Here is a 22326-nt window from a genome sequence, read left to right on the forward strand (position 1 = left end):
CACCTTGTCACTAGCTCACCTTGCTTCCCCAGCTGATCTGGGGACTGCTGTGCCCCAAAATGTGAACATACGCAGCCCTTCTTCTCTTACCTCCCTCATTTCTCCAAACACTTACTGCAAACACATAGTCAGGTCATGAAAGCACCAAACTTTGTCTGAAGGATTTAGCACAATATCAGTGCTGGACACAAAACAGAAGGTAGATAAAAATAACGTTAACAAATGTAGGGATGATGGAAAGACACTGTGTATATGTTTGACAACTTATAATTGGGTGTCTGACCTCACTGGCCTGACAGTTCATTTGCTGCTTCCTGCTGCAGGGAATATCATAATGATCTTTGTCCTCCACAGGTCCCAGCTGGCTACCGTGTAGCTGATCTCTCCAGAGACCTTTCTCTCTATTTTATCACCTCTCTTCTCTGATCAGCCTTCCTCAAATTCTCCTTCCTTCTTGAGCTGCTAAGAGAAAACAGAAATTTCTTATTATTTAATTTGTAGAATAATTTTGCTTTTTTGTCTCTGTCTTCCCACTTCAGCCCTTGGGCCCCACCTGTTATCACCAAAAATGTTGTTCACATGTTTTCCCTAAAAAAAAAAAATTTAAAGTCTCTACAATTTGTAATACAAAAACAATTCCTTCTTGTTCTTGTATTACAAATGTTAAATTCCTTTAAAATTACAGTGTTTTTATGGCTTTACATATATTACATTTAAAATCTCAGAGTAATTATATTAACATTTCCCCCAACAATTACTGAAAACAGTTTAAGTGATTTTTTTGCAAGGAATTTTTTTTCCTTGGGGTATATCCCACTGGAGTTACACAATCATTTACGTTTTTTAAAATCACTTAGAACAACTTTTCTCTCCGTGGTTTTGTCACCAAGTGGATAAATGGGCAAGGTCATTTATGGAATTTTACTTTCAATTCTAACTAATTCCTTTTTAATTTATTTAAAAATTTTAATAGACTATTTACAAGCTTCCAAAGTAAAATCTGCAATGTGTGGTATGCATCCTTTTTCTCCTCTTGTTCCTCTCAAATCAATCTGGACCCGGCATTCATAATGGTCTTTGCAAAATGCAGATCCTGGGACCTTTCCCCCTTCCTGCTTGCAAACATTCACTCACTGCTCCAAACACTTTAGCATGGTTGACTAGGCTGTGCGTGAGCAAGCCCTTGCCTCCCTCTCCAGCTCCTCCTCCATCCTTACTCTTGATGCTCCAATTAAAACTGAATTCAGTCAGAGGCTTGAAAGTATCAGGCCTTTCTTTTGCTTGAGCTTTTGCCAATTTCACTCCCTTTGTCTGAAGCACTCCCATTGCTCACATACTGTGTGGTTTTACCCCCATTGTTGCTTTTGTTCAGGCATATGGTTGTGGCTAATCTGCCTTATGGAACAGGAACTGCCCCTTCTTGAATGCCCAAGCTCTCTGCCTTACCCTGGGAGAAGATCCTCTTCACATGCAGAGAACCTTTATAGTAATTAAGGAAATATGTCATTTGAGCAACAAATGTACAGGTGTCAGCCTGTATTCTGTGGTGCCAGCTATAGCTGCTCCAGACGGATTCTCTGTGGATCAAGGTCCTCTTCCATGCACCCATGACACTCCACATACATGACATTCAACACACTGTCATATATATGCCTACTAATGTGTCTGCATCCTGCACTGAAATGTACACTCTGCGAGGAGACGGACTTTGTCTATTTGATTCACAATTTTATCCCCAGAGAGAAAAACTCGTCTGACTCTAGGGCCTCTACCACCCTATACAGTTTCTTTGTGAGCAGCCGAGTGCTCTTCTGCAGGCTACACACTGCACAGTCATACACAGCAGCCCTGCCTGGCATAAAGTATTTTCTCATTAAATATATATCGAGTTAATTAATCCTTGATTTTGACCTGTACTTCCTAATAGCTTTATTGCTGATCCTCTTTTTCTTTTTAAATTTTATTTTCGGTGTTTGGAGCATTCTTTAAACATGAATTTCTCTAAAGAAGATTGCGCTACCATTTTTCAAAACAAACTTCATTTCACAAGCCACATACCCCACCCCTCTGCACCAAGATGCCCACCTGATCCACCAACAATGACGCGCACTTTTTTTTTTTTTTTTTTGAGACAGAGTCTCGCTCTGTCGCCCAGGCTGGAGTGCAGTGGTGCGATCTCGGCTCACTGCAAGCTCTGCCTCCCAGATTCACACCATTCTCCTGCCTCAGCCTCCCAAACAGCTGGGACTACAGGCGCCTGCCGCCATGTCTGGCTAATTTTTTGTATTTTTAGTAGAGACAGGGTTTCATTGTGCTAGCCAGGATGGTCTCGATCTCCTGACCTTGTGATTCGCCCGCCACGGCCTCCCAAAGTGCTGGGATATGCACTTTTTATTTGAAAGCTGGCTTCTTCTATTTTCAGTTCTTTGAAGGAATAATGGATGGTATAGGAGAGGATGCAGCTGGAACCATTACTGTTTGTTCAGCAGAGACAGCAGGCCCTGTACTTCGCCTACTTCAAAGCTTGGGAGAATTTGGAAGCAGAAAGTTCACAATCGCTACTGTGTGGTTTTACCCTCATTATTCCTTTTGTACATGCATATGGTTGCAGCTAATCTGCCTTGTGGAACAGGACCCACCCCTTCTCCTTGAATGCCCAAGTGGTCTGCCTCACACTGCAAGAAGACCCTCTCCACATGAAGAGAAGCTTCAGAGTAATCAAGGAAATACATCATTTGAGCACCAAGCCTCCTTTCCTCCACATTGTTGAGAGAATTGTCAAAATACCACTTTTGTTATAATTAAGGTTCTTCAAAATACAAAGATAGTCATGGGGAATGCTTCCTCCCACATTCCGTGTGTGCTACAATGAGAGCCTGATGCCCCCTTCACAGCTTGCATTCTAAAGACAGGGCAGCTACTCTGTCAGCCCCTAGCTGGGCCCTTTTTAGGCCCTCTCTAAAAGTCTTCAAATCTGGAAATATTGCACTGATAAAGTATTTTTAGAACTGTGCTTTTTGTTTTTCTGCTTAAAGAACAGGGAGATGCGGGCTCTTTTTTGGTTACATATGAACTTTAAAGTAGTTTTTTCCAATTCTTTGAAGAAAGTCATTGGTAGCTTGATGGGGATGGCATTGAATCTATAAATTACCTTGGGCAGTATGGCCATCTTCACGATATTGATTCTTCCAACCCATAAGCATGGAATGTTCTTCCATTTGTTTGTATCTTCTTTTATTTCATTGAGCAGTGGTTTGTAGTTCTCCTTGAAGAGGTCCTTCACATCCCTTGTAAGTTGGATTCCTAGGTATTTTATTCTCTTTGAAGCAATTGTGAATGGGAGTTCACTCGTGATTTGGCTCTCTGTTTGTCTGTGATTGGTGTACAAGAATGCTTGTGATTTTTGTGCATTGATTTTGTATCCTGAGACTTTGCTGAAGTTGCTAATCAGCTTAAGGAGATTTTGGGCTGAGACAATGGGGTTTTCTAGATATACAATCATGTCATCTGCAAACAGGGACAATTTGACTTCCTCTTTTCCTAATTGAATACCCTTTATTTCCTTCTCCTGCCTGATTGCTGTGGCCAGAACTTCCAGCACTATGTTGAATAGGAGCGGTGAGAGAGGGCATCCCTGTCTTGTGCCAGTTTTCAGAGGGAATGCTTCCAGTTTTTGCCCATTCAGTATGATATTGGCTGTGGGTTTGTCATAGATAGCTCTTATGATTTTGAGATACGTCCCATCAATACCTAATTTATTGAGAGTTTTTAGCATGAAGCGTTGTTGAATTTTGTCAAAGGGACCCAGCCATCCCATTACTGGGTATATACCCAAAGGACTATAAATCATGCTGCTATAAAGACACATGCACACGTATGTTTATTGCGGCACTATTCACAATAGCAAAGTGTTGGAACCAACCCAAATGTCCAACAATGATAGACTGGATTAAGAAAATGTGGCACATATACACCATGGAATACTATGCAGCCATAAAAAATGATGAGTTCGTGTCCTTTGTAGGGACATGGATGAAACTGGAAAACATCATTCTCAGTAAACTGTTGCAAGGACAAAAAACCAAACACCGCATGTTCTTACTCATAGGTGGGAATTGAACAATGAGAACTTATGGACACAGGAAGGGGAACATCACACTCTGGGGACTGTTGTGGGGTGGGGGGAGGGGGGAGGGACAGCATTAGGAGATATACCTAATGCTAAATGACGAGTTAATGGGTGCAGGAAATCAACATGGCACATGGATACATATGTAACAAACCTGCACATTGTGCACATGTACCCTAAAACCTAAAGTATAATAAAAAAAAAGAGATTATATTTCAGCAAAAACATAAAAAAAAAAAAAAGAACAGGGAGAACACATGTAAGTGTTATAGGAGGAGGATCTGGACATAGATCTTTTTCCTCTTCAAGCATTCTTTCCAAGTCTCCTTGTATTGCTTCCTGAAATATTTATAAGAGCAAATACCTTAACTTATCATAAAGTCTGGGATGACATAGTCAGATACCCTCATCTGTAAGAGGAGATAAAAACTTGCAATGGGTACGGAGGTGGCCAACTGCCATTCAACATTTAGATCTGTTAACAGCAATAAGTAAATATTGGTGAAATCAGTTTTTTTCTTTCACTGCAAGAACTAGGCAAATACATCATCTGGAAATAATTTTCTAAAGGGCAGATTTAAAGATTTGTGCTGGGAAAGACTAAAGGTGACTTTTTCTCAGGTATCTAAAGCATGGGCAGAGTCTTAGGCTGTCCAAAAAATTCACTTATTTTTTTTCCTTCTGCACTTAACAGTTTTACAACCTCACTTTTAAAAAAACATTTAACATGATTTGTCTGAAATTATTTTTCTATTAGTTTTATATGTTTCTATCTTTTCATAGGCTTATTTTTTATCTTTTTAAATGAATATTAATTTTTAATGAACAAATCATGTTTGCCTCACTAGAGTGTGAGCTCTATGGGGAAAAACCTTTCCCCACTATATTCTCAGCAACAAGTACATAGCAGAACATCAATAAATATTTGTTGAATAAATAACTTTTCAGAACCACCTACTATGAGTAATAATGTCGTTAAAATAAAAGTGTTTACTGGGCTCTTATTCTGTGATTGATACATGCTGAGGGTTTTACATGGATTCTTTCATGCAATGCTCACAAAACTCTACAAGATAGGGATGGTCATTATTACAGTTTTACCAGATGAGAAAATAGAGGAGCAGAGAAAAACAGGTGTGAGACAAGTTACAGACAAGAACCGGCAGTCTAGTCTGCAACCAAAAGCAATTTAACTCCTGGATCAGCTAAGCCATCACCTTCTACTGCCTTTGAGGTCAGAGACACAAGGAAGGAAAGTAATCAATATGACAAAAAAAAAAGTGGAGTCCATCCCAGAATACTCCAGGGTTCGATTATGTTTATACAGGTAGCCCTCACTGTACATGATTCCACTTTGCGTGAATTTCAGTCATCATGGTTTAGTTGAATAACGTTAGTGCCCCAACAACTTAGGGTTTTTTTTGTTGTTGTTTTTTGTTTTTTTGAGATAGAGTCTCACTCTGTCCCTCAGGCTGGAGTGCAGTGGCATGATCTCAGCTCACTGCAACCTCCGCCTCTTGGGTTCAAGTTATTGTCCTGCCTCAACCTCCTGAGTAACTGGGATTACAAGCATGCACCACCACGCCTGGCTAGTTTTTGTATTTTTGGTAGAGATGGAGTTCCACCATGTTGGCCAGGCTGGCCTTGAACCCCTGGCCTTAAGTGATCTACCTGCCTCAGCCTCCCAAAGTGCTGGGATTATAGGTGTGAGCCACTGCACCCACCCAACATCTTTGTTTAAATTTTAGTTCCCATGGTAGATTGTGAATAATGACATGAAGTACAAATTTTGCTGCAAGCTCTTCACTCCTTAAATCACTTTGTAAATAACAGGTGTACATCATGATCAGTAACCAACCTAATCACTTCTTTCATAGTGTACTGGTGATCGGTCACTGTTGCATTTGTTGTTTGTTCAGTTTCCACACAGACAACAAAGCATGTAGTTGTGTTCCCTCTTTGTCTGCCAGTGATAGACCCATGAGACATTTTATAAAAATAGGCAATCAAGAGAGGGAATTGGCCAACAAAGCTGTCCAACAAAAAATGAAAATTGATAGCACTGGATGTGAAATTCAAATCAAACATAATGGATTCATAGAAGCAATAGCCGGCCATGGGAATGTTGACGGTGCTGCCATTGAGAGACTCAGTATGCAGCCAGAGGAGCTTAGTGAAGGTGAGCTTATCAACCTACATGAAGGAAATGGTTGTGAAGAAAAGAATGAAGATGTCGTAGAGGAAGTGAAGCTGGTAAGAAGAAAACTTCACATCATAGGAATTCTCAGAGATACTTCAAGACATCGAAGACATGAAGAATACAATGGTGCAAGCTGATCCAAATTTAGAAAGGACTATGACAGTTGGATAAAGGATTGAAAAGATGCTGGCTCCAAGTTGTAAGTTTTATGATGAGAAGAAGGTAAGCACTGCCTATTCTCTCTTTTTCTATGGAAATTAACTTTTATTTCTATAACATATAAAAGGTATAAATAGGACTTATATAAAACCAATAATTGCACACACAAACAGGAATTATGTGAAATTAGGTTATTTATATATCTCTTTAAACCAGAGGGAAGAGGAGGAACAGGATGAGGTCCAGTAGGCCCACCGTTAAGTTCTCCTTAGCTACTGTGTTCAGTGAAGCTAGCTTGCCAGGCAGTGCCTCAGTATGACAGTGTGGGGAAGGGGAGTGGAGAGTGGGGGAGGAGTGAGAGTGATGAGTTGTGAGGCTTCTGGGCATGGCTGTGCGGGTGGTACTTGAGGGGAAGCATGCCTGAGATGGAAACAGTCTTGTCAACGCCCAGCAGGTGGGACTTGTCAGTGGGGGATGAGCCAAGGGTCTTCGCAGCTCCCAGTTGGCTCTTCTTAACATGCCTATCTAATGTGGTGCAGGAATAAGCAGGGATGAGAGGTCAGTCCACAGAAGGAAAATCAAAGGGTGCAGCCGCCACAGGTGCCTCGCCCAGTGCTGGCAGTTATGTGCACAAGGGCTGTGGCTAAACGGTGCTGACAGCAGAGCTCACAGAACTCTTGCGTTCTCAAGTTTCAGATACATTCCGGAAAGGGCGAACTGGTCTATGAGTCACGTAATACGCAGAGGGGTGCTGATAATCCAAAAAACTTAGCAAAACACCTTTCGTGCCCATGATCCGGGCTTCAGGGAGCCAAGAAGAAAGCCCAAAGCCCTGCCTAGGCCTGCAGGGCTCGCGTTCACTGGGAATCCTCCCCAAAGCCTCTCCTGCCGCCTGCTTTTTTGTTTTGTTTTTTGTTTTTTTTGAGACAAAGTCTCGCTCTGCCCAGGCTGGAGTGCAGTGGCGAGATCTCGCCTCACTGCAACCTCCGCCACTGGGGTTCCAGAGATTCTCGTGCGTCAACCCCGCGAATACCTGGGATGACAGGCACGCGCTGTAAATTTTTGTATTGTAGAGCCAAGATTTCGCCACGTTGGCCAGGCTGGTCTCGACCTCCTGGCCTCAAGCCATCCGCCCGCATCTGCTTCCCAAAATGCTGGGATTACAGGTGGAGGCCACCGCACCCGGACCATAGTTTTGTTCTGCCATTTTGAGAACAAGCTGTCGTAGTTATTTCGTGGCTGAAACGGGATCCGCTCATGATTCACCGTCATTCCGGGAATGATCACAGACATTTTCCCAGGACCTTCAGATCCCACTTCATCTGTTCCGCAGGAGACGACAGCCAGCTCCTGCCGTGTGAGCCTTCCCTACCAGACTCTGGCCATGATGGGGCAGACGCCGCAGTCATAAACTGTAAACTTGGTTCCCCTGAGGTTGGATCTAAGTTTGCCAGTATAGCTTTCTCCTTCACGAGATAAATCAGTTGGATCAGTGGAGATAAGGCAGTTGGATGATTTGCTCTTTTCCCGCTTTCTAGCTGTAAGAAGAAATGTCTTCTGATTTTCTTCTTTTTCCAAGTGTATACAGTAAGTGGAGCAGGGGCCACCATCCATTCCTTTTTTTTGTTCCTGATTATATGATATCTTACTGTGACACTTCAAGGGGCAGGATTATACTTAAAAGTCCTCCAGGCCCTCCACTTCTCCCAGCCGGTTATGCAGCCGTTGGGCTGCAAAATCGAAAACGGAAGCAAAGTCATCCAGTTCCTCCACTTCTCCCAGCTCGTTATCGGCCGGTTGGGCAGCAGCATCGGAACCGGAAGCAGCTGTATCTGTGGTCGAGTGCAGGCTGGATGCGGAATTGGATCTTTCTTTTTCTGAATATGTAGCCTGGGATCTTATTTTCTTTCCTTCTTCTTCCTCACCATCAGTCTCCTCATCAAAGTTCAGACTATCTGAGATACTATTGTTTTAGAAAATCTTCTGAAGATCTGGCTTGGAAGCAGTATCCAAGGTGTTTCTCCCATCAACACTCTCTTGAGTATTTTCTCCCAGAACAGGGGAGCTGACTGAAAGAACATGAACTTTGGTTTCCAAATCTTGAGCATCTGGCTTCATGACAGCAGCTGGACCATCAATGCCATGAAGACGACATTGCTGTGGGAGGTATGAGAGTCCACCAAAGGAGTCCACTCCTCATTGGCCTTTGGCTTCACCCAACTTAGCCTGGCTTCTGTATTTGGCTGCACCATGAATGGCTGAAGGTGCTTTTTTCTCTGCTTCTTCTTGAGCAGTGCTCTCTGATTATCCAGCGCCAGCTGTTAAAGTTTCATTGTCTCATTGTGAAAGACACTGTCCCCACTGGAACCAAGCAGGCAGTGACAGGCGTTCATGCCTGCTGCTGTTTAAATGGCAACCATGTCCCCACTCCTAGCCACCCATGGCTGTAAACTACTTTTAAGAGCTTGTTGGCCAGGGGTGGTGGCTCACGCCTGTAATCCCAGCACTTAGGGAGGCCGAGGCAGATAGATCAGGGGGTCAAGAGATCGAGACAATCCTGGCCAACATGGTGAAAACCCATCTCTACTAAAAATACAAAAATTAGCTGGGTGTGGCAGTGTGTGCCTGTAGTCACAACTACTCAGGAAGCTGAGGCAGGAGAATCACTTGAACCCGGGAGGCGGAGGTTGCAATGTGCTGAGATCGTACCATTGCACTCCAGCCTAGCGACAGAGTGAGACTCCGTCTTAAAAAACAAAAGAGCTTGTTTGGAGAGTCTAGCAGGGGGGCGCAGCTACTCCTATACCTTTGATCAAAGACTGGTCCTCTTCTCTGGGGGACGTCCTCTTCCACAGAGCGCGCACTTAGGGAGGGACAGGAAGGATGCACATAGAGCGGTGAGGGAAGAAGAGCACACAAGCCTAGCCAGCCAGGTCAGCCAAATCAACCCTGGCAATCAATAGGGTAACAGACGTCTCAGCCAGATCACCCTCATATCCTAAAGCACTCTTAATTAATTTTTTATAAATAATAAAATGCTTTCACCCTCAGTGTTTGTCTTTTCAATTATAGTATACTAAATATTAATTTTACTCTTTTCATCATTTTTAGTACGTTTACAAACTTGACAAGAGTAATGATTTCACAAAAAATTTTTAAAAGTTACAGAAAGAATTTTCACAATGACTATTAAAACCATTTTGCATTGTTTCAGCTTACATCTGCAAAGTAGGGACAACTAGTATTCAAAAGAACTTCATGAGTAAATAGTAAACATGTTTGAACTATGAACCACAAGTTTAGATGGTTCAAATTATTGCTATCTTCTTGCAATATATATCAAGGGAAAGGCTTTAAGACTCTACCTAGCTTATAAGTCCCATGGGAAAAGCTGATTCCGTGAGAATAGGAAGGTGCAAGGAGAAAAGGGGTAGCTTTTGAGAAGCAAGAATCTGAATTATATATTGGCTTATCAATTCTATAGTCTTGAGTACTCATTCAGTAGCTGAGACTTCTGTCTCATCTGTAAAATTTAGAGTAATACAGATTTTGCAGGATAGTTCTGTGTACGAAAAAAATATGCAGGCATGTGTATACATGTGATGTGGCAGAGAGCACTTCAAAAGGCAGCCTGCTGGTTTGGATGACTGTGGACGTCCCATGCAGGGCATGGCCAGGTCTGCATGGTTAAGGTTAGGCCAATAGCTGGGGGTAGCTATGTGGCATCTTGGATTTTCTAATAAAAATTTTAGATATTCCAGAAAAGATTTGCAAACTCTGCAGTTTCTTTTCACATATACTTGTTTCTCTGATTCTACATTCATAGAAAACCTGCCTTAGGTTCTCTGTTTCTATTTTTGTTTGAGTACAGTACAAAGAGAATCAAATTTTAATAACTACTATTATGTGTTTACATATAATGAGGCTATTTCCATGTTCACACAGATGGTCTCAAATAACTAAACATTATTACAACCGGTTCTCATAAATATGGAGCTTCTCTACTAGTTTCTTCGATCTCTATCAATAAAACATTGTTATTTTGATATTCATTTTTGTAATAAACTTTTATACTACGCTGGAAATTTGCTAGAAATGTAAATTGGTTATGTTTCTTTTGTAGGAGACTCAGAAGAAGGATTTTTACATTGAGCATGCTCCTGCCTGGAGTTTGCATAAATACATTTGGGTTGGTGGTTTGTTAGCTGGGATCTGAAAGAGAGTTGAGGGATGCCAGAGTTGTCCTTGGAAAGAGTCTTGGCTACTGCTTGTCTCTCCAGCTTGAGTCTTACTACTTCTCCACACATTTTCCACTAAACACCCTGAGTTAGGGGTCTATTTTCCTGAAGCTCATTTTTTCCCTCATCTCTGTACCTTAAAATAATGTAATAGTACATGAAAGATGTGACAGACCAAACTAAGGTAGTGCCAGAGTGGATGGGGAGCAGGTCTGATTGGGAAAGAGGTTAATGAACCAGATCCAAGTGCCCTGGATCCCTATGTAAATTCCTTACCAACATAAGAAGACCTATTGATATCTGCCCCTGTATGCAACTGCCTATCATTTTCTCCCACCAGCCATAGGAACCATGAACTTTAGGCACCCTCTACCCCCTGTAATCTGCCACTTGTACTATATTCACCTTTACCTGGTCTATTAGCCCGATATAATTTTCTCCCCAATTTTGCCTCCTTTTATTCCCAGAGAAAACTTCTTGCTTTATCTGACTCTGGTGGACTGAGTATTTGTGCCCCACCCCTCCAAATTCATATGTTAAAGACTAATGCTCAGTGTGATAGTATTTGAGGGTGGAGCCTTTGGAAGGTAATTGTGTCATGAGAATAGAGCCCTCATGAATGGGATTAGTGTCATTATATAAGACACAAGAGAGATGATCTCCCTCTTGACTATGTGAGGATACAGCAAGAAGGCAGCCATCTACAAACTAGGAAAAGAGCCCTCACTAGACACAGGATCTGCTGGCAACCTGATTTTGGAAGTCCTGGCCTCCAAAACTGTGAAAAATAAAATTTGTTGTTTAACCCACACAGACTATGGTTTTATTTTTTTCATTATAGCAGCCCAAATTGACTAAGACACTGACCTCCCTTGGTAGAATTAAGCACTTTTGCCAGTTGTTCAAAAATCCGCTTAAGTATACTTCTGCTAAGATATAATATTTATAAAATATAACATATATATTATTTTGTTGTTGGCATCAGAGTTACTGTTAGGGAAGTAACTGTTTTTATTTAAGAAAGTACACTAAAAAACTGAAGTTAACAAAAAGTAAGGCCTCAAGGGGATGAGTTAGCAGGAACACAGAGTTAGATTAAAGAACTGTGTCCCCAGAAAAGCAGTATGGAGCTGGGAGAAGAAACAGGAGAGAGAAGTTGGTAATAAGCTGCAGATATATAAAGAACATGGTGGAAATTACCAGAAGGTAGAAATTGCCAGAATCATTAAGAGATTTAAGAAGGGAGAAATCTAATATTCAGCTTAATGTCTTCTCCCATATCGTGATGACAAAATCCTCTCATGCCATTAGTCCAACTTATCCCCAGTGAAAGTCCATTTCCCATGGTGGCATCGAGAGAGTGGAATTTTGGGGCATAAAGGAGAAAGATCTGTAGCCTCTGTTTCAGTTGCCATCAAGACAGAGAAAAAGGGACAGGGATCAAAGAAAACACATAGTAGAGAAAAAGAATTCTGAAGACAGAGGGTCACCGGAGTTGACAAGGCAATTTAGAAAAAGAAATCCAAATCCCATCCTTCCTTCATTCCAGATCCCTGCCTCTACTCCCCACTGTGAACCATGTACGGTGCAGTAATTTCTCCACCTGTAAATTTAGAGGGATAAACTAGATGGTCCCTCAGGGCCCATTATGCTTTAATATTCTATGAATCTGTAAAGCTTTGCACTGAACTAGGGGAAAATAATAAAAGTTGTGTCCTATTGTAGAAAAATGTTTGGTGATACGCATTAACTTGATTAGGCACAGGAGATGATATAAATAATGACAGTCATTTAACACCTAAGTAAGAAAAAGAAAAAATTAAGAAAAGTATTCCCATGGTACCCAAAAATGGCTTGTTTAGATTCTTCTGGTAGCTTTGTAGCATCTGTTCTAAAAATTATGATGTGTTTTGAAATTACTACTTGAGTTTATATACAATGTGTGTCAGACATTTATGTAATTACATTCTTTAAAAAAAAATAGTTCCAGTATCCATTGGATATAAACATGCTGATATAAGCAAAAATCAATTTCCCTTTCCCTCCAAACCTGGCAATTTAAAGATAGTTAACATAGGCTGTCAGGTAACAATTAATAATAAAGGATTGATCCAATAAATTTATTAAAATGCAATTATGTGGAAGGAAAATATTAAATTATTTCTGTTTATCCACCAGAAGCAATCATCTGACTGTGTTTAAGTAACTCCAGTTACAGAAAGCTACAACCTGGAAGAAGAGGAGTAAGTGTGTTGGCTGGGTCTACCCATATAAATGATGGTAGGTCTGTCTATTTTCCAATGGAGGTAGTAATGCAAGGAGGGAGGGGAAACTGTTGAAATTTCTAAAATGAGCAGATATTGATGTGACTAAGTCAATTTTTCATTAGTCATATATTAACTTGATGCATACAGAACCAGTGGCATACTGTGCAGAGTTCTGGCTCCAATGCTTATTGTTTGTATGACATTAGTTACTATCTGTGCTTCCATTTATTTCTGATATATTATATATATATATCATATATATTATATTCTGATATATATATTCTGTATATATATTATATGATATTATATTCTGATATATATACATATGTGTGTATTATATTCTGAGATATATACATATGTGTGTATTACTTTGGTTAGAAAATTTTGTCAAAAGAAGGGATTTAGAGAGGTATTAATTATGTAAGAAATAAGTGTTTTTTGTTGTAATATTGGGAGGAAAATTAAAGGATTTAGAGGCAATACAACATAATTGTAGAATGGATGTAGGCACCTGGGCAAATAGAAAGGACCTGCTATGTATTTATTGCCTACTATATTCCAGACGTTGGAATAGGCCAATTACCTGTGGCAACTCATAGAAACTGTCTAACATTCTAAGTAGTTATTATTATATCCATCTTACAAGTAAAGGGATTGAGGGCTGAGGGATGCCAAGTTAATCAGCTAAGATCACAGAGCTGGTAAATGGGTAAGTCATGATCAGACTCAAGTCTGTAGACAACAACCTTATGGCCTTTGCACTACTGCATGGCACTTCTGTCACGATAAGACATGGAGCGTGTAGCCACTAAGACTAGATATCTAAAGTGGAATTTCTTAAACTTTTAGGTCTCAGGACTATTTTACACTCATAAAAAAAGTATTGAGGACTTAAAAGAGCTTTGTTTAATGTGAAATAATATTATCACTGCATAGCATTTTAGAAATTAAAATGGAAAAAATTTAAATTATTATTTTAAAATGAGAATTACAAACCCATTACACAGTGGCACAAATAATATATATTTATAAAAAGTAAGACTTACCAAAGCAATAAATACTAGTGAGAAGAGTGGCATTGTTTTACAGTTTTTGTAACCCTCCTTAATGTTTGGCTTACTAGAGGATAGATGGGCTCTAATTAAGTAATTTGGATATGTTGTTTTGGTTGAAATACATGGAAAAAAAAGGAGTATATTTAGGAGTCATTTCAGATAATTTTGGACATTCTTCTCTGATACAACACCAAAATGCAACACATGGTAGTTTCTTAAAGATTAGTTGCAATGTGGAATATCTGAAAAAACATTTCATGTCTTTTAGGTTAAAATTTTTGCCTATCTTCACTTGGAATAGATCTTTACCCTTGTTTGATTTTTTAATTCTTATGCAGTGGTCATTTGGAGCCTATTGGTTTATTAAGTTAAATATTTTCCTAATATTGACATATTTCATTATTCAATGCAAAAAAATAACATTTGCTAATAGTACCACAAATCTCATCAAAAAAGCCTTTTAAAATTGGGAAGCTGTCAGACTCATGGGACAGATATAAATTTTCCATAATTCTAATTTTCACATGAAAGCTTGAACTCTATTACTGGAAACAAATGTTGTCAGTTTTGTTCCTTGAAAGGACAGGTGCATTTTGTTGATTTTCCAAAACTCTTGGCCAAATGCAGAAGTCTGAAAAGCACAGTTTGTCTATTAGTCGCTCTGTCAGAAGAAAATAATGTTCCATGAAAAAAGCAGCTAGTTAGGCTTGCAACTTAAGTAACTGCACAAGTGCGTTTGTACAAGACAGCTATGGATTGAAGAATACAGAAATGCTGTACACATACTCCCCATTTTGTCACACACAACCTTAAACGCATGTTCATTTCAGAATCTAGATGTTTAAAAAATTAATAATAAATTTTACTGCTTCATTAAGAGCATTTTGAGTGAGACTGAAATATTCCTTTTTTGCTGTAAGTATGTGGAGGTGAAGAAAGTGATGACTATTAGCACAGCTTGGTACCACTGCCTTGGTTCGTGCTATGGGACCAGCAGTTAGACCTACCATTACATTTGCATCAGCAGGGTAAATGACAAACACTGAGAAGAACAAAACACATTTTTTAGTAGTATTACAAAAATAGCTTTGACATCTTGGATCCCTCAAAAGAATCCAGAGGACCTTCAGAGATATGCAGATCACACTTCGAAAGCCAGGGTCTAAATGATTATCTTAATGATTACATAATTAAAAAATGTCAAGCCAATGCTCAGATAAATGTGCTAAGAAAAAGCCTTAAATGTGTATGATTTGATTAAATAGAAAACCCATGTTTTACAGCATTTAATGTTTGCAGGGAGTACAAGAGTAGGCAAATTATGTCAATGCACACAGAGCCACATAGATCCTCCCTCAACCTTTTTTTGGTTTTGGAGTTCCTTCAGGTTTGATCAAAGTCATGGAATTTATTATTATTATTATTATTATTCTGAGCTGGAGTCTCGCTCTGTCTCCCAAGCTAGAGTCCAGTGGCAAGATCTCAGCTCACTGCAACCTCCACCTCCCAGGTTGAAGTGATTCTCGTGCCTCGGCCTCCCAAGTAGCTGAGACTAAAGGCGTGTGCCATCATGCCAGGCTAATTTTTGCATTTTTTTTAGTAGAGACGAGGTTTCACCATGTTGGCCAGGCTGGTCTCGAACTCCTGACCTCAAGTGATCCTCCTGCCTCAGCCTCCCAAGTTGTTGGAATTACAGGCGTTAGCCACCATGCCCGGCCTTTGTTCTATTTTAAAATGATTAATGGGAGGAAAACTTACCTTCAGAGAAAGACCCAACACTTTTTCACATCAGCCATGTTAAAGTTTCTGAACTTCTTGGTGAAAGCAAATTTTTTATGATCCTTCAGTGTTAGGACAGGTCTAGAAAAAAAAGAGGAAAAAGTGGGAATGAGGAGGAGATAATAAAGGAGGAGATGAGGTGTTGAGTAGACGACACCAGTGGCTGAACTTGCCTTCTTTACATTACTCCAAACAACTCCTTCCAGGTGGCAAGAATCTGTAAAATTGTGGAGGATTCCCTTTTAACATGGTGTATTAGTAAGTTCTCTTATTGCTATAAAGAAATACCTAAGACATGGTAATTTATAAAGAGAAGAGGTTTAATTGGCTCACAGTTCCACAGGTTGTACAGGAAGCATGGCAGCATTAGCTTGGCTTCTGGGGATGCCTCAGGAAGCTTACAATCATGGCAGGAGGCAAAGGGAGAGTGGCACTTCACATAACCGGAGCAGGAGGAAGAAAGAGAAGGAGGAGGTGCTGCACACCAGATCTCATGACAACTTACTACTGTGATGACAGCACCAACAGAATGTGTTAAGCAATGAGAAATCACCCTGATGATCCAATCACCTCCCAACAGACCCCACCTCTAACATTGGAGATTACAGTTCAACATGAGATTTGGGTGGGGACACAGAACCAAACCATATCACATGGATTTTCATTTAACATTGTCATAAGTAGATTTGTTTCCTTAAAATGAAATATTTGAGGTACTACTGTATACTATAAAATACACAATCTGGATGATAATGTGTACAGATAACAAGAAGTCAGCTTCGATTTAACGTTCACCATACGTGAGGCATACTTCTTAACCCGCATAGGGATCCAAGTCAGCTGGGCTGGGACACCTGAACTACATGGGTTTACAGATTTCTACGTTTTACTCACACAATAATAAGTACTAAGAAAAATGTGAACAAAGCATTTTTATTGTGTAGAAAAGCAGCTTAACCAATGGTTAAAAGTGTAGCCCCTGAAACAGACTTGCTTGAGTTTCAGCTCCACTTCCACCATTTACTGTATATGTAACCTTGGGTGAGTCCTCTAATCTCCCTGTGGTTCAATTCAGTTCCTTCTATAATATGGACATCAAGATAATAATTTCTAATTCATAGAGTTATTATAAGGGCTAAATGAGTTAATATATGGGAAGTGCTTACAACCAAGCACTACAAGGAGTTTGTTCTCATTGTCACCAATATCATAATCATTACCATCATCATTATTATATGGTTTAACAGATTTTCTCACTTACTTCTAAATAAAATGTCTCCACCGTAGCACACTCCAAGCCAAGTAGCGAATTAAGCACACATACTGCTTTTTAGAAGGAAACTTAATCCTTGTGGATTCTGCTTACTTGAGATCCCTCTGACATCCAAGGGGATTTTACGTGAGTTTTTATGGAATTCTTTGATCTATTGCTGAAGATGAGGGTTCCATTCGAAAGCTTCCAATTGCACTTCATCCGTGTTCCTATTCTCAAAGACAATATAATAGCAGTTTCCATGTTGAAATTTTTTTCCACATGCACTCAATTAGAATAGGGTATCTCTTTTGGTTCATTTTTCATTTTTAATTGTTTTTCTAATTTTCCACAAGCTCCATTTAACCAAATAACCCATAAGATTTTCTTTTTTACTCTTTTTTCACAATTTATCTCCTGACTTCCATTCTTCTTGCAGATTTGAAACTAATGATTGCCAGTTGGGATAAACAAAAACTTCCCTAAGCATCTGCTTTCAGCCCACATACTCTGCTCCATTCTTTACTAGGCAGGTGCAGCCTCAGGGTAGGTTATTTTTTCTTTATGCATCAATGCTTATTTGAGTTAGCTTGTAGCTCACAGGGATTTTGGTAATATGGAGATATTTTGTACCTCAGCAGACACAGAAGGAATGTTGTTGGCAAGGGAAATTGTAGCATGACCTAGAAATTCCTTTTTGTCATGAAGCAGGACCCTAAAGCTGAAAAGCATTTCTTTCATTCTGGAGAGAAAGACATACAGAAGCACAAGATGAACATCACCACCAATAACAACCGCCTGTGTCAATGCAAACAAAAGCCAGAAATCAACAAGTTGAAGAATGAGCTAGCCACATGGTCATTACCTTATCTCCCAACAAGCCCAGGGCAAATTAGGATTCCTAAAACAGGATCCTGCTTTTCCCAAATGAAATCTCTACACACTATATCCCACCATCTCTTTTGGTTTAGGGTTCTCTTAGAATCTTTTCTAAGCAGAATAAATTAGGAAGGTGTTGTTTTTCTAACATGTAGTCTTTAATAGATACTACATTTCCTTTTACAAAGGACTCTAATGGATGGAAAATTTTTTTAAACAGTTATCTGTGGGTTAATTGAATTATAAGGTAGGTTAGGAACTGCACCTCATCAGTGAAATAAAAATATGTATATTCACTAATTTTGCCAGTTTGGTTCATATCTGTTGGAAGACTCATATTTTATAGAAAGAGATTTTATAAAGAACCCACCCTCATGTTGCCTTTCGCAGCAATTTATTTGGCTGAGAAGGCATTTCAAGCTTTCCATTCTTTGAGGCGCTTTTATTTCTAATAAGGTTCTCTGCCCTCTAGTGGTTGTTTCGTTTCTGGCATTGGCGTCAAGGTGATGTACGATTAGGAAGAAAATTTTGCCTAAGGATTTTTAAAGGAGTGGTTGTGCTCTCAATTTAATATTGAAAGTGGTTTCTGGAGGGCCGTTAGGATGCCAAGGGATTCTAGGATGACTTCACCTCATGTTGCACAAAGATAGGTGTAAGCCTCTATTTTTCAACCTATTTCTCTGTGCTGGGGGATCTGTCTCATTTAGGCTACATATTACAGTTTATTATAATAATTCATTATTTCAATTTGAAAGTTAAAAGAGAAGAGTTTATGTATGGCCTTAAATTCTGGCTGCTGGAGCAAAGGCTTGAAATTCAGTGCTCCGAAAAAAGGAAAATGAGTCCCCTCAATTTTGAAGGCCAGAGGGTAGATCCATATGCTGTTTTGTGGGGCCTGTCTTCCTGTTTTCAAGTCCAAAGAACTCTGTGAGAATCTGGTTGTACTCATGCTTGGGCTTTGAAAAAGCCAAGGTGATTTGGAAAATATGTTCTGAGATGTAACAGCTGCGGCTGCATGATCAGAGGCAGATTTATTTTGGTACAGCTGCCAGACCCTCATTGTGCCTTCTGTAAATTTTAATTCCTAGTAATTATTGGAAGTGACAGCAACTCTTGTTAATTAACCCCTTTGACACAAACAGAAGGTGTGCTTCCTCCAGAGGACTGGGGGGTGAGATGGAAAAGAGGTCATGGCGTAGCACCCTCACTCCCTTATTCATCAGCCCTCGGAAGATTAAGATGATCGGGTGGATTGGTTTGGAACTGCTCTTTCATATTAATCTAAGAAGCTATGCTATCCATTACTTATATGATGATGGGAGGAAGGAACAGTTCTAAACAGGAAACTAGAATGAAGAAGAGGTATCAAGTGTTACCGAATAGGCCAGTGCAGTTACAGCACGACTTCAAATCACCTTTTCTACAATTCTTATGTCATATTCTCAAAAGATTATTGTTTTAAATATTTATATTGTGGAATAAATTATATATGTGTTGTGTGTATGTGTGTGCATAGTTTAAAAGGATAATGAGAAAATAAATACCTTTGTACCCACTACCTTCATGAGGTAATGCCAAAGTGTTTTCCAAATTGGTGTGTAAAGGTTCTTTCCTAACAGCTCTGTAAAGAGTTTACTGCACCACACTGCCTCAGCAATATTTCATATTATCCAGCTTTTAAATATGTGCCAACCTGATAGATATGAAATGGCAGTTGTCTGTAGCTCAATCTTGCGTGTCACTGAATTCTAATGAGTTTAAGCAACTTTTCATGTGTCTATTGATATATTTTTACCTATAGTTCCTACTGAACCATTTGTCTTTTTATTCATTTATAAAAGTCCTTTATATCTTCTGGATACGTAAAGTCGGGGTTTATATTGCAAATGTCTTCTCCTGGTTTGAGGCTTGTCTTTTTGCTCTCCTTATGGTATATTTTGATGAATAGAAGTTCTTAATGCTTTCATGGAGTTGAATTTATCAATAATTTATTCGTGGTTTATGTTGTTGGTGGCTTGTTAAAAAATCCTTTTTCCCCTAGATTCTTAAAATAGTGTCCTATGTCATCTAAAGTGTTACTGCACTCTTTTGTATCTGTGGTAAAGCAGGCTAACTGTCCACCAAGTGCTTGTGCCTGTTCTCTTCAGAAGATAGAATTGTCAGGAAGAAGCTGCTCAGTCAGTGATTGGTTAACCCTTGTTTGCATCTAGAGGGGATCATGTGACTAGTTCTTGTTAATGGAATACGAGTAGACGTGATGTCACGCTTATATAAGAAGTGCATAAATTCTCTCCTTCCCCATCCACAAAGATGCAAATACTCTGGGATCCTAGGATCTGATGAAGCCACAAGTGGAAGGAACATAGATGCTAGAATGACTATGTGTAGGTAAATAGCCTACTACTATAAACTGAATGTTTGTGTTCCTCCGAAATTTATATTTTAAATCCTAACTCTCAATATGATGGTATTAAGAAGTGGGGACTTTGGAAAGTGATTAGGTCATGAAAGCAGAGCCTTCTTGAATGGGATTAGTGCCCTGATAAAAGAGACCCCAGAAAGAAGAGCAAGAAGATAACTTTCTATGAACTAAGAAGCAGGTCTTCACCAGTACTCGACCATGCTGGCACCCTGATTGCAGGCTTCCAGTCTCCAAAACTGTGAGAAGTAAATTTCTGTCATTCATAAGCCACCCAGTCCATGGTAGTTTATTGCAGCAACCTTACCTAAGACACCTGCCAACCAGGAACATGCATATTCAGCAGCCACTTGAGCAAAAAAAAAAAAGGATTTCTATTGTGTTAGCCACTAAATTTTTGGCTATTTTATTTTATCACGTAGTATTACCCTGACCAATGTGGAAATTGGTACCTACAAGTGGAAAGCTACCTTAACAAATTCTAAAATATGTGGCATTGACATAGTGGATGGGTGATAGAAAGCAAGGAAAAAGATAAAGCAAGACAGAAATATGGAGAGCTCTGTTATGCAGTAGCATAAAATGGTGCCTGCTGTAATTTTGAAAGCAGATCAAATGCCTCGTAGATATGTAGCTCTGCAGGAAGTAGTTGCGAAGAGCTAAAAATGTTACCGTGTGTTGGTTTCTACTCACTCTTATCTCGATGTATATAAAGAAAAAGATGAGTCCAAGCAAGAAGTGGTTGTCTTGAGAGCAGAGATAGAAAGGAGTGGAGAAAGTCCTGAAATTTAGAGATTCAAGGATTGGCAAAGCTATTTCTGTACCCTAAACCATGATTTAAAAATTAGAATGAAAAGATACTTAGAGCAAGAAAGACTCATTAGGAATTCTCAGTTACACAAAAGGATTAGGCCTTGTGGCAAAGATCAACTTAAGGTTGTTTCTTTCCAACTCAAGGTTATTTTATGAGATGGCCTCAAGGTATCTGCCATTACATTGAGAAAGCCAATGGTGGGATACAGGGAGCAAAAAGCAAAGACATTAATCGGATTGAGAATTATGTTGAGGGAAGAATGAATGTAGTTATTCATACACGGGATTTACTGAAATCGAATAGATGAGAAGTCTACTGTGTCCATGGGAATTATATTGTTGAATAAACTGCAATCTGGCTTTAAAAAGCCTGTGATTATAAAATAGTCCTCACGCCTCCAAACCGGCCCCAGCAAGAAGCTGCCAGTGAAGATCCAGCCCTCTCAAGGAGGGCAGGCCCCTCAAAGCTCATTTCAGATGGGTTCTTAGGCAGCGGGGCTCTCCACATGTAGTCCCCAGGCCAGCAGCATCACAATCAATCAGGAAAATATTAGAAATGCACATTACCCAGACTTACCGAATAAGAAACTCTAGGGATGGGGCCCAGCCATGTGTGCTGTAAGCCCTCCAGGTGATTCTGATGCTTGCTGAAAGCTTGAAACTTCCTTAGAGGAGAAAAAATAAGAATCTCTGAGAGAGTGGAGAAGTGCGGAAAGGAAGTTTCTCCTAGGGAACAGACTTGAGTCTCAGCAAGGAACTTCCGCTGTAGCTAGGGAATCTTCCTGATGCCTATATGGCAGGATTTTGAAGTTCATTTGACTATTGTCTCCTGTTCTTTTCGGAAGGATATTTTATATTGCCGTTATCTTTAATCTGCTATTTCTTTATGTTTTGAGGTTGGGGACGGTAGCCACATAAATTGTCTTTTAGTCCCTAAATAGCCATATAATAAATATCTACAACTGGGCCAATGGAGAGAACAGGGACCAGTGATTGCCATTGGAACAGAAGAAGAGGTTGATGAAAAAGAAGCGTCTGAGGTGCTGGGCAGTGGAGGAGCCATGAGTTGAAAGGAGTTTGGGTACCCGAATCATTGTGTGGACAAAAGCTACCTTCTGAGCAGGAACACCTACACT

The 22326-nt window shown here is 39.8% G+C and overlaps 1 long non-coding RNA gene across 1 annotated transcript; it reads right to left on the bottom strand.

The window, feature by feature from the left end:
* Positions 1-231: 231 nt before the first annotated feature.
* LOC129463655 (uncharacterized) lies at positions 232-16304 on the bottom strand. Its single transcript, XR_008651269.2, has 3 exons — positions 16161-16304; positions 15807-15908; positions 232-459 (listed from the first exon to the last, which is right to left on the bottom strand). It is a non-coding gene; the product is annotated as an uncharacterized lncRNA (long non-coding RNA).
* Positions 16305-22326: the final 6022 nt, after the last annotated feature.

The sequence above is a fragment of the Symphalangus syndactylus genome, chromosome 15 (assembly GCF_028878055.3).
Source record: "Symphalangus syndactylus isolate Jambi chromosome 15, NHGRI_mSymSyn1-v2.1_pri, whole genome shotgun sequence".
In the NCBI taxonomy this organism is placed as follows: domain Eukaryota; kingdom Metazoa; phylum Chordata; class Mammalia; order Primates; family Hylobatidae; genus Symphalangus; species Symphalangus syndactylus.